The 8,805-nt window shown below is 44.9% G+C and overlaps 1 protein-coding gene across 1 annotated transcript in view; it reads left to right on the top strand.

The window, feature by feature from the left end:
- The first annotated feature begins 322 nt into the window (after positions 1–322).
- Positions 323–8,805, top strand: part of MSANTD4 (Myb/SANT DNA binding domain containing 4 with coiled-coils) — a 17,873-nt gene continuing 9,390 nt past the window's right edge. Inside the window, exon 1 of the mRNA XM_024206594.3 lies at positions 323–446. The gene's annotated coding sequence lies outside the window, so the exon portion shown is untranslated. The remainder of the gene's footprint in view (positions 447–8,805) is intronic.

Here is an 8,805-nt window from a genome sequence, read left to right as displayed (position 1 = left end):
GTAGCAAGTGCCTAGGGAGCAGTTTCTGGTGCTACATCTGAGGCGCTGGGGCTGCCCGCCCTGCGCTTGAGGGGGCTGGAGGGGCACTGGGACTGGAGCGGGGGCGCGCATCCCCCGCCCGCCATGTGTTCGGGGACGGCGGGGGTCGCGCGCGCCGCCCGCTCGCTCTGCGCTCGGGGCCGTGGGGAGGGGGCCACGCGCCGCTGGCCCACCCGCCCTGTGCTGGGGGAGCACGCGCCGCTGACCTGCCCCCCGAGGGCGCCCCCGGGCGCGTCGCCCGGCCGGAGCGAGGAGATTCCGGCGGGGGGAAGGGGCCGGGGGCGGGGCCTTGGGCGGGGGCCAGCCTCCCCCAACGGGCGGTTCACCCGCCGCCACGGGTTCTCCAATGGGAGACTGGCGGCTGTTAAAGGGCCGGTGAGCCGACCGAAGGGGAGTGCTGGGCGCCGGTGAGTAGTTCGCGCTGCTCCCGGGGGGCTCCGGGGTCGGGCTGGGGAGGCGGGCGGCTCAGCTCACTGACGCGGAGCGGGACAGGATGTGCCCCGCTGACCCCCGCAGGTTCCGCTGCCCGGGGGCCGCAGGGGCCTTAGCAGCCTTTGCCTCTGTGTAGCTCAGACCCGCCCCCCGGCCAGGTCCCGCTGGAGTGAGGGAGTCCAGCCCCCACTCCCGGTAACCCCAGCGCCTCAGGTGGGGCCGAGGGGCCCAATACGCCCATAGCTTCTGCTCCTCCCCGTTAACTCAGCCCCACTTGCGGGTGGGGCACACACAGCCCCCTACAGAGCTCAGGCACCGTGGGCTCCTCTCTGGAGCTACCTCCATCGCTTGGCTCACTTAAAACAGGACTGGCCTGGGCCCCCTGGAGACAGACTGGGCCAGTGACTGGGTCTCCCTCCCCATCTGTGGGCCGTACTCCTGCCTGCCCCACGCAGCCCTGCTCTGTTGGAAGGAGAAATTCTCTCCTTCCCCTTCCGGATGTGGAGCGGTCATAGTCCATTTCTCTTACAGTATTGGCTGCAACCCGGCACAGGGTGGATTCTGGTCAGTGAATCCATCTCGTGGGAACTAGGCCCGTTGGCCATGTCCTCAGCTCTGCTCATGCTGCTTTGCTCGTTCTTCATTAGCTTGTTCTTCCTGCCAATTTGAGATTGTTCTCTCCATTAGTTGTCTCGTGCCAAAATTAAACTCCTTGGAGCAGGGATTGTATTTCCTTTACATATGTCCACAATGAGGGTTTCAGCCTGATCCTGATCCTCCCTGAGCAGGGCCTCTAGCTGTTACTATAAAACAATTTGTTCCAAAGGCATTGTTGCGGTCTCTCACGATTTTATCATGAGGCTTAGGATATTTGATTTTTTTCCCCCTTAAAATCCTAGCTTCATGTTATTACTCCAGGATCTCAGCTTTTATTTAAAAAATTAAGTTTCTACTCCTCATGGTTGTAGAGATTGAAAATCATGAACCCTAAAATTTCAAAAGCCAGAAGGCAAATAGATAGAAGTCCAAATGCATTATTTTTTAAATCTCATTTTTAAGCCAACATGATTTGCGGGAGCCTAACTCTTGATTTTTGAATGCTTGGTATTGGGAATGCTGCGTAATAATGAGAGTTGTAGCCCTCATAGACACTTATAATATGGTGCTAGGCACCACATAAGCACATGGACACAAAATACAGATCTTTCTCCTGTGAAATGCTTTGAATTTCTTTTCTTTTCATGCACTCTTGTGTCGTATTATTCTGTCACATTTGTCTACTTCGGCCACCACAAATCCTTTATCATTTCTCTAATCTATCCCAGCAGCTTTCTTTTGAATGGGCTTCCCTTCTTCCCAAATCGGTACATTCAGCAAGTGTCATTGCCTTACTTTAGAGCCCTCCTTCAAAACTACTGATGACCTCTGAGGTGTTGAACTCATTTACAGTTCCTTCCAGTCATGTGCACATCTTGCCGCAGCCAACTCACTTTTTCCATGAAAGCAAAACTCTTACATGTACTATACCAGTCAGCAGCTTTTGTAAAATACATTTTGAAATATGGTGGTTATGTTTTCTCTACATCCAGCTAGACGATGGACATTTTCTGTTGTGCTACCATTTTTGTCTCTTAAATACTTTATGCAGATAGTTTTGTGTGCTCAATAAAGTGCTTTTCTGTAAGGCAACCAGCTTCACAACAAACCAGAACTTCGAGAACACCATTATAGTTTCAAGCTACTATGGTTAATACACGAAATCCAGAGTGATGATATATGACAGTGGAATTAATGAAAAGTTAGATCAGTCAAATCCTTCAGATACACTCTGTAAATTAAAAAGATTAGGACAAGTTATTAATAAAGAAAATAGTTCTTGTGAAAATATGCCATCTCCTCAGCAATATGAAATGCAAAACTAGGGGAAAAGGTAACACGTACTTACTTACCAGTTGAAGAGAGGGAGATGCAACCAGCATCTGCTATTTTTTAAATGGCTTCTTTAGGCTTGCAGCTGTTTGGCTCTGCCAAATATAAAGGTCTAACCCCAGAAAGGCATGCTGGGAAAAAAGTCTTTATAAAAAGGAAAACCCTGTCCAGGAAAGGAATAGTAGGAATTGGGAAGTTAGTAAGGAAACTGTCTAGCTGCATCTTTACGTACCATTTATCCTTGATCCAGCAAAGCACTTAAGTACATGGTTAACTTCTGACATAGTAGTTTTTTTGACTTCAGCAAGACTACTCGTGCTTAATTGCTTTGCTAGATCAGGGACAGAGGGTTCAGCAGTTTGCAGGATCTAACCCTTAATAAATTGCAAGTCTGGAATATCATAATTCTTATATGGAATTCTTTTATGGTCTATAGTGTGGTCTGTTTAGGGGGCTTTGTGCTGAGTCTAGTGGCCTGATAGGCAAGGCTGAGATCTTCCTAATGAGACTCTAGCCTGCCATTCTTTCATCCCTAATCCCTATAGGTAAGGCTGTGGGTCTGTCACAGAAGTCATGGATACCGTAACCTCCGTGACTTTTGCAGTGGCTAGTTTGGCTGGCTCCACCTCCAGCCGCTGCTGGGGCAGTCTTGGGCCACCTTCCCCCCCACCCCCCGCAGCATCAGTAGTAGTTTGGGTGTGGGAGGGGCCTCGGGGCAGGGGCTTGGGGTGCATGGCGGCACATACGTCGGGGGGGGGGGGCTCCCTGGAAATGGCCGGCATGTCCTTGCAGCTCCTAGGCCGAGGGGCCAGGGGGCTCTGCACGCTGCCCCTGCCTGCAGGCACTGCCCCCGCAGCTCCTACTGGTTGCAGTTCCCAGCCAATGGGAGCTGCAGAGCTGGCACTTGTGGTGGGGAGAGCGCGTGGAGCCCCCGGCCTTCCCTCTCCCTAGGATCTGCAGGGACATGCCGGCAGCTTCCGGGGAGACGTGCAGAGCCAGGTAGGAAGCCTGCCAGCCCTGCCAACCCTCCTCCCTCCCCCCCCAGCACCTGCAGCGCCCCTGGGCTATCCTCCCAGGGGGATGGTCTATATCCTAGTAAAAAGGAGAAGACATAAGTTTATGGAGTACAGGTAGAAATTTAAGAGAAATAGTCAAACAAAAAAGAGTCCCACTTTATTACATCACATGAAGGCAGACAACTAAATATTGACAAATTTTATAAGTGCTTGTATACAAGTGCTAGAAGTCTAAATACTAGGATGACTTGAGTTCCTGGAATTACATGAGGCTATTGATATAATGGGCATCACAGAAATTTGGTGTAACAATGATAATGGGGCACAGTAATTCCAGGGTGCAAAATATATAGGAATGACAGAGTAGGTTGTGCTAATAGAGGAGTGGCAATATATGTGAAAGAAAGCATACAGTCAAATATAGTAAAAATCTTAAATGAATCAAACTGTGCCATAGAATCTCTATGGATAGAAATTCCATGCTTGAATGATACATGTGTAGTAGTAGGAATATACTACCAACCACCTGACCATGATGGTGATGGAACTGTGAAATGCTCAGGGAGATTAGAGAGGCTACAAAAAAGAAAACCTAATAACATGGGGGATTTAAACTATCCCCATATTGACTAGGTACGTACCTGAGGATGGGATGCAGAGAGAAAATTTCTAGACATCATTAATGACTGCTTCTTGCAGCATTTAGTCCTGGAACCCACAAGTGCAGAGGCAATTCTTGATTTAGTCTTAAATGGTGCACAGGATCTGGTCCAAAAGGTGAATTTAGCTGAACTGTTTAGTGATAATAACCATAATATGATTAAATTTAACATCCTTATAGGAGGTAAAATGCCAAACAAACCCACTACAGCAGCATTTAAATTCAAAAAGGGGAACTAAACAAAAATGAGAAAGCTAGTTAAGTGGAAATTAAAAAGAATAGTCATAAGAGTGAAATGCCTGCAAGCTGTATGGAAACTTTTTAAAAACACCATAATAGCGTTTCAAACTAATTGTATACCACAAATAAAAAGAACACCCCCCCCACCAAAACAGTAAGAGAACAAAAAAAATGGCACCAAGGCTAAATAATAGAGTAAAAGGTGGTTAGAGACAAAAATACATCGTTTTAATATTGGAAGTCAAATCCTACTAAGGGTTAAATATTTTTTTTAAGTGCATCAGAAGCAGGAAGCCTGCCAAACAGTGAATGGGGTCACTGTGTGATCGAGGTAGTAAAGGAGCACCCAAGGAAGACAAGGCCATTTCAGGGAAGCTAAATGAATTCTTTGCATTGGTCTTCACTGCAAAGGATGTGAAGGAGATTCCCACACCTGAGCCATTCTTTTTCAAATTTGAGAAACTGTCCCATATTGAGGTGTCAATAGAAAAGGTTTGGAACAAATTGATAAACAGCAATAAGTCCCCAGAATGAGATGGTATTCATCCAAAAGTTCTGAAGGAACTCAAATATGAAATTGCAGAACAACGAAATGTACAGAACTATTGCTTAAATCAGCCTCTGTACCAAGTAACTGGAGGATAGCTAGCGTAACACCAATTTCTTTTAAAAGGCTCCAGAGGCGATCCTGGCAATTACAGGCAAGTAAGCCTAACTTCAATACCAGCAAACTGGTGGAAACTATAATAAAGAACAGAATCACTGGACATGTGATGAACATGCTATGATGGGGAAGAGTCAACATGGCATTTGTAAAGGGAAATCGTGCCTCACCAATCTCTTAGAATTCTTAGAGGGGGTCAGCAAATGTGGATAAGGGGGATCCAGTGGATATAACGTACCTGGACTTTCAGAAATCTTTGACAAAGTCCCTCACCAAAGGCTCTTAAGCACAGTAGGCAGTCATGGGATAAGAGTGAAGGTCCTCTAACGGATCAGTAATGGTTAAAAGATAAGAACATAAGAACGGCCGTACCGTGTCAGACCAAAGGTCCATCTAGCCCAGTATCCTGTCTACCGACAGTGGCCAATGCCAGGTGCCCCAGAGGGAGTGGACCTAACAGGCAATGACCAAGTGATCTCTCTCCTGCCATCCATCTCCATCCTCTGACAAACAGAGGCTAGGGACACCATTCCTTACCCATCCTGGCTAATAGCCATTAATGGACTTAACCACCATGAATTTATCCAGTTCTCTTTTAAATGTTGTTATAGTCCTAGCCTTCAAAACCTCCTCAGGTAAGGAGTTCCACAAGTTGACTGTGCGCTGCGTGAAGAAGAACTTCCTTGTGTTTGTTTTAAACCTGCTGCCTATTAATTTCATTTGGTGACCCCTAGTTCTTGTATTATGGGAATAAGTAAATAACTTTTCCTTATCCACTTTCTCCACATCACTCATGATTTTATATACCTCTATCATATCCCCCCTTAGTCTCCTCTTTTCCAAGCTGAAGAGTCCTAGCCTCTTTAATCTCTCCTCATATGGGACCCATTCCAAACCCCTAATCATTTTAGTTGCCCTTCTCTGAACCTTTTCTAGTGCCAGTATATCTTTTTTGAGATGAGGAGGCCACATCTGTACGCAGTATTCGAGATTTGGGCGTACCATGGATTTATATAAGGGCAATAATATATTCTCAGTCTTATTCTCTATCCCCTTTTTAATGATTCCTAACATCCTGTTGGTTTTTTGACCGCCTCTGCACACTGCGTGGACATCTTCAGAGAACTATCCACGATGACTCCAAGATCTTTTTCCTGACTCGCTGTAGTTAAATTAGCCCCCATCATATTGTAGTTGGGGTTATTTTTTCCAATGTGCATTACTTTACATTTATCCACATTACATTTCATTTGCCATTTTGTTGCCCAATCACTTAGTTTTGTGAGATCTTTTTGAAGTTCGTCACAGTCTGCTTTGGTCTTAACTATCTTGAGCAGTTTAGTATCATCTGCAAACTTTGCCACCTCACTGTTTACCCCTTTCTCCAGATCAATTATGAATAAGTTGAATAGGATTGGTCCGAGAACTGACCCTTGGGGAACACCACTAGTTGCCCCTCTCCATTCTGAGAATTTACCATTAATTCCTACCCTTTGTTCCCTGTCTTTTAACCAGTTCTCAATCCATGAAAGGACCTTCCCTTTTATCCCATGACAGCTTAATTTATGTAAGAGCCTTTGGTGAGGGACCTTGTCAAAGGCTTTCTGGAAATCTAAGTACACTATGTCCACTGGATCCCCCTTGTCCACATGTTTGTTGACCCCTTCAAAGAACTCTAATAGATTAGTAAGACACGATTTCCCTTTACAGAAACCATGTTGACTATTGCTCAACAGTTTGTTTCTCTATGTGTCTGACAATTTTATTCTTAACTATAGTTTCGACTAATTTGCCCGGTACCGACGTTAGACTTACCGGTCTGTAATTGCCAGGATCACCTCTAGAGCCCTTTTTAAATATTGGCGTTACATTAGCTAACTTCCAGTCATTGGGTACAGAAGCCGATTTAAAGGACAGGTTACAAACCTTAATTAATAGTTCCGCAACTTCACATTTGAGTTCTTTCAGAACTCTTGGGTGAATTCCATCTGGTCCCGTTAATGTTTATGTTAATGTGGTTAATGTTAAGTTTGTCAATTAATTCCAAAACCTCCTCTAGTGACACTTCAATCTGTGACAGTTCCTCAGATTTGTCACTTACAAAAGCCGGCTCAGGTTTGGGAATCTCCCTAACATCCTCAGCCGTGAAGACTGAAGCAAAGAATCCATTTAGTTTCTCCACAATTACTTTATCGTCTTTAAGCGCTCCTTTTGTATCTTGATCATCAAGGGGTCCCACTGGTTGTTTAACAGGCTTCCTGCTTCTGATGTACTTAAAAAACATTTTGTTATTACCTTTGGAGTTTTTGGCTAGCCGTTCTTCAAACTCCTCTTTGGCTTTTCTTATTACATTCTTGCACTTAATTTGGCAGCGTTTATGCTCCTTTCTATTTGCCTCACTAGGATTTGACTTCCACTTTTTAAAGGAAGTCTTTTTATCTCTCACTGCTTCTTTTACATGGTTGTTAAGCCACGGTGGCTCTTTTTTAGTTCTTTTACTGTGTTTCTTAATTTCGGGTATACATTTAAGTTGGGCCTCTATTATGGTGTCTTTAAAAAGCGCCCATGCAGCTTGCAGGGATTTCACTTTAGCCACTGTACTTTTTAACTTCTGTTTAACTAACCCCCTCATTTTTGCATAGTTCCCCCTTTTGAAATTAAATGCCACAGTGTTGGGCTGTTGAGATGTTCTTCCCACCACAGGGATGTTGAATTGTATTATGGTCACTATTTCCAAGTGGTCCTGTTATTATTACCTCTTGGACCAGCTCCTGCGCTCCACTCAGGACTAAATCTAGAGTTGCCTCTCCCCTTGTGGGTTCCCGTACCAGCTGCTCCAAGAAGCAGTCATTTAAAGTATCGAGAAATTTTATCTCTGTATTTCGTCCTGAAGTGAAATGTTCCCAGTCAATATGGGGATAATTGAAATCCCCCACTATTATTGAGTTCTTAATGTTGATAGCCTCTCTAATTTCCCTTAGCATTTCATCATCACTATCACTGTCCTGATCAGGTGGTCTATAATAGATCCCTAATGTTATATTCTTATTAGAGCATGAAATATCTACAAGAGGCACGCGAATGACGTCACAGAGCATCAACAGCGCACAATCCACTGACTGCGAACTTCCCATGCACCATCTGCAGCAAAATGTGGACCTCTAGAATTGGCTTGTTCAGTCATCAGAGGGCACACCATGAGACCAACAATAGATGATCTGCACAGATTTGTCATCGTCAGATCGATGGACTACCAAGAATGTTATATTCTTATTAGAACATGAAATATCTATCCATAGAGATTCTATGGAACATGTGGATTCACTTAAGATTTTTACTTCATTTGATTTTACATTTTCTTTCACATATAGTGCCACTCCCCCCCTGCACGACCTGTTCTGTCCTTCCGATATATTTTGTACCCAGGAATGATTGTGTCCCATTGATTGCTCTCAGTCCACCAGGTGTCTGTGATGCCTATTATATCAATATCCTCCTTTATCACAAGACACTGTAGTTCACCCATCTTATTATTTAGACTTCTAGCATTTGTGTGCAAGCACTTTAAAAATGTGTCACTATTTATTTGTCTGCCCTTTTCTGATGTGTCAGATTCTTTTTATGTGAATGTTTATCATCTGATCTGGCCCTTACATTATCCTCTTCCATCCTCTGCTCCTGACTATAACCTGGAGATTCTCTATCATTAGACTCTCCCCTAAGAGAAGTCTCTGTCCGATCCACATGCTCCTCTGCAGCAGTCGGCTTTCCCCCATGTCCTAGTTTAAAAACTGCTCTACAACCTTTTTAATGTTTAATGCCAG

The sequence above is a fragment of the Terrapene carolina genome, unplaced genomic scaffold, assembly GCF_002925995.2.
Source record: "Terrapene carolina triunguis isolate 2854851 unplaced genomic scaffold, T_m_triunguis-2.0 Scaffold138, whole genome shotgun sequence".
Classification (NCBI taxonomy): Eukaryota; Metazoa; Chordata; order Testudines; family Emydidae; genus Terrapene; species Terrapene triunguis.
The sequence above is the reverse complement of the archived record's forward strand: the minus strand, read 5'-3'. Positions and strand labels throughout refer to the sequence as shown.